This window comes from Gossypium arboreum, chromosome 5 (assembly GCF_025698485.1).
Source record: "Gossypium arboreum isolate Shixiya-1 chromosome 5, ASM2569848v2, whole genome shotgun sequence".
Lineage (NCBI taxonomy): Eukaryota > Viridiplantae > Streptophyta > Magnoliopsida > Malvales > Malvaceae > Gossypium > Gossypium arboreum.
The window spans coordinates 44,177,333-44,181,943 of NC_069074.1; the positions used below are offsets into that span (position 1 = coordinate 44,177,333).

General features: G+C 35.6%; 1 non-coding gene across 1 annotated transcript; it reads right to left on the reverse strand.

Moving 5' to 3' along the window:
* Positions 1-3,157: 3,157 nt before the first annotated feature.
* LOC128293654 (small nucleolar RNA R71) lies at positions 3,158-3,264 on the reverse strand. The gene has a single exon (XR_008283832.1). It is a non-coding gene; the product is annotated as a small nucleolar RNA R71 (small nucleolar RNA).
* Between the last annotated feature and the right edge of the window lie 1,347 nt (positions 3,265-4,611).

Below are 4,611 nucleotides of genomic sequence, written 5' to 3' on the forward strand. Positions count from 1 at the left end.
TTGAGTAAGTCTCCTCATTTTGAATTTAAACCAAGGCTATTAATAGCAATAGGGTGGATGGTTTCAATAGCAAAGTAGTTAGGCTGGTTTTTAATTATTTTCCAACTGTACGGACCTTCAATTAAATACCCCAATGCTTGCTTTTGGGTTACCACTTACTTGTGCCGAAACTGGGCTTTAAATCCCGTTGTTGGACGGTTTCTTAGTCCAATAACTTAGCAGACATGTTCATCTTTTAGCACCCTTTTTACTGGGTCAAATTATCAACCTCATGACCCAAATTGCATGGTCTTGTCATCCGCATGAATCAATTTGTGCATGTCCAAGTTTCATTCACATTAATCACATCTTCAATAGTCCTCCTACATAGTGAAAAATCACATGTTAATAAATTAACATGAAATAATATAAAATATGTACAAAAATCAGGTAATTAAGCACAATTTCACATACTTTATAAATTCATGCCCAATATTACTAATTAAGTAAAATTCACATATTTTAATAACAATTACTCAAGATAAACATATTTATTAAATAAAAAACGTGGTAAAAGTACATGGAAAAACCCTATATAATTTCGAGTTTACAAATAGAACTAAACCATATTTTATTATAGTTCTTAGTCTAGGCCTTGAGTAAGAGATCAAATTTATGAAAATTAATTTGGATCCTTAAAAAAGTACAAAAGTCCCAAAAAATGTTTTTCCAGTGATTTGCATGATTGAACTGAGGTGTTGAATAAAAAAATAATAGTCGTCCGCGAAAAGGAGGTGATTAATGGGGAAGCATTTTTAGAGATTTTCACTCCTTGAATGAATCCTTAATTGTCAATTTTAAATAACATGAGGGAAAGAATGTTGATGTACAAGAAAGGTACGGGGAAAGAGGGCCCCCTTGACGGAGACCTCTATATGGACTAAAATGTTTGATGATTGAGCCATTGACAAGGATTTGATACTAGACAGTAGAGATGCACTAGTACAACAAGTTGATCCAATGTTTAGGAAAACTCATAGATTCCAAAAAAACTTTGAAGAAGTCCTAGTTGATTCTATCAAAGCTTTGGTCATATTAATTTTGAATGCGGCTAGTGATCATTTTCCTTCATTTTTCTTTTTGATAGTTTGCATGTTGATAAGTCGTAATTTATACATATTTTATGCCATGCCTAAGCACATTTTTGGATGAATTATCATTAAATTTGTGGAATTTGATGCTCCTAATCCTTTAATTTAATGTCTTATAATTAGGTGAGCATAGGAGAGTAAAAAGAACAAGAAACAGGCCAAAAATGGAGAAAATGGGTCAACGTGGGAAATCAACACGGCCTGGACTTCCTCAAATGGGTAGACCACACTGCCGTGTCTATTTAACAGATTTTAAACACGACCTAAGCCACCCCACACGGGCGTGTCCCTGTAGAGCCCAAGTTTAGTTCTATTCGGAAAAGGCCACTCTTGAGGGTTTGGAAGCATTCTAAAGCCTATATAAACACCCTAAAAGGCAGATAGAAAGAACACACGGAGTAGGAGGCAAGGAATTACTCGAAGAAAGCCGATTGATCCATCTTAGAAGCCGGATTATCCTTCAAGACTGAAGATCTCCCTTCAATTTCCTTCAGGAGGTTTTGGGTTTTCTTTATGTTTTGTTATCATTATTCTTCTGAGATGTTTTCTTTTACACTTATGAACTAAATCCCCTAAATACCTAAGGGGAATGAAACCTAAGACGGATCTTGTTATTATTTTTTGAATTATATGATAAATATTTGATTTGTTCTTAATTCTTGCTTTAATATTTCAGGATATTGATTCAAGTATTGACGTGCTTATTAAGAGGAGAAAAAGTCCCTGTCTAAGATTAGATCTAGCATAATTAAGCGGAGTTGATTGCACCCCTAGACATAGGGTGACATAATTTTGCCGGATTAGGGTGAAACCTAATAAGGGAATCCATAGATCGAGTTAATGTAACACTAGGGGTTTTAATTAGAAAGAGATTTCAATTAATCAACCTAGGGTTAGATGTGATTAGTATCGAGAGAGATAATAATATAACTTAGGGATTTCTACGGATCAAGTCAAGTGAATAAATCGTCTGATTCAGAATGAAATAACAAGTGAAGTCTAGGTGGAATTCCCTTGGGTGTTGTCCAAATAAATCAGTTTTTCCTAAATTTTCTTCTTGTGCATTCTTAGTTTAGTTAATTAATTTAGATAAAACAAACCCCTTTATTTTTTAGGCTAGATAATAAAAAGAGAGTTAATATTAGTACTTTTAGTTCCTGTGGGTTTGACATTCCGGTCTTGCTATAAACTATACTACTATTCGATAGGTGCACTTGCCTTTATCGTGATAATAGTTAGTTTTCAAGTGCGGTCAATTATAAATTTAGAACATATCACGATTTGACGACAATCAAGTTTTTGGCGCCGTTGCTGGGGAACTAAGATATTATGAACACTTAATTTTTATTAATTTAGCCATTTATTTTATTGCGATTTAAATTTTATTTTAGTTTTGTTAATTTTACTAAATTTTCTTTTGTTTTCTTCTAGCAGGTTTTTACAGTTAATGACTAGAAAAAACCCGTCAGGACCATTACTTTTTGACAGTGGGATTGAAAGCACAGTTCATAGAAACCGAAGAGAAATAAGGCGAAACCTAAGAAACATAGAGGAAGGACAAGAGGAAGATGTCCATAATACAACCGAGGAGATGGTTGAAAATCAGAATATCAACTTCCTCCTGTGGTTGCTGCGGATCCAATAAATCAGAATCCTGCTCCTCGTACTATGTATGATTATGCTAAACCCACTTTAACAGGAGCCGAATCGAGTATAGTTCGACCTGCTATTGCTGCAAATAATTTTGAACTGAAACCTAACACAATTCAAATGATACAACAGTTTGTTTAGTTTGATGGTTTGTAGGACGAGGATCGAAACACTCAATTGGCGAATTTTTTGGAGTTTTGCGACACTTTTAAGATCAATGGCATTTCTAATGATGCCATTCGTCTTCGGTTGTTTCCCTTTTTGTTGAGGAACAAAGCTAAACAGTGGTTGAAATCGTTACCACGAGGGTCAATCACTACTTGGGAGCAAATGACCGAAAATTTCTTACTTAAATATTTTTCACCGGCTAAAACGATAAGTTGAGGAATGATATCTCTTCTTTTGTGCAGATGGATCTAGAAACACTCTATGATGCATGGGAGAGATACAAGGATCTATTGAGAAGGTGCCCTCACCATGGGTTACCTCTATGGCTATAGGTTCAGACATTTTACAATGGTGCCCCTCAACAAGACAACTTATCGATGCAGCCGCCGGTGGAACTTTGAATAACAAAACACCTGAAGAGGCTTATGAATTTATTGAAGAGTGGCAAGTCATGAGAACAAAGTTAACAAAAGTAGTCGGTGTTTTCAACCTCGATGTGGTTACTATGCTGTCTAACCAAGTAAAACTTTTAAATAAAAAGATTGACAGTTTGTGTGGTTCTACTCAGGTACATCCCGTGATAAGGTGAAATTCAAATGGAGGAGGAATACACACAGAATATCAATCCTTCAACCCTAGCATCGAGGAGGAACAAGTTCAATATATGGGTAATAATAATTCTAGACCTCAAAATAACCAGGTTTTCAACAACCACCTTACCACCAGGAAAAGAAGGCGAACCTTGAGGAGATGCTAACGAAAGTTATCTCGATGTCAGAGACTCGTTTTTAGAATACTGAAACAGCACTTAAGAATCAAAAAGCATCGATGCAAGGGCTTGAAAATCAGATAGGCCAACTTGCCAAACTAATTTTTGAATGACCATAAGGTAGCTTGCCGAGTAATACTAAATCTAACCCAAGGGAACAGCTCAATGTGATTACCACTCGAGAAAAAGAAGGTATAGTTGAACCTGAACCAAAATCGAGGCAAGGAATTGTGGTAAGTAAAGGTAAGGATGAGGTGGACCATAGTGAGCGGAAATCAGTAAGTAGAGAGTACAAACCTCGTGTGCCATACCCCAGTGCGACAAGGAAAGACCACACGAAAGAATAATTTGGTAAATTCCTTAAATTATTAAAGAAGTTACATATTAACTTACTGTTTATTGAAGCTCTTTCGTAGATGCCAAATGCAGTTAAATTTTTAAAAGAGCTTTTAGCAAATAAACGGAAGTTGGATGAGGCGTCGCATGTAGAGTTGAACGCAGTTTGCTCAGCTGTTCTACAGAATAAGCTACCTAACAAGTTGAAAGATCCAGGGAGTTTTACGATTCCTTATTTGATTGGTACTCTGAATGTGAATAATGCATTGGCTGATTTAGGGGAGAGCATTAATGTTATGCCCTATAAAATGTTTAAACAACTAGGTCTTGGGAAACCCAAACAAACTAGGATAAGCATTCAATTGGCTGATAAAACCATTAGATTTCCTAGGGGTATCATTGAAGATGTTCTTGTTAAAATCGATAAATTTATATACCTAGTAGACTTTGTTGTTCTAGATATGGAAGAGGACAGTAACATAAATTTGATTTTAGGATGACCCTTTTTAGCAACTGCTAGAACCATTATTGATGTTGGTACAGGTGAACTCACACTTC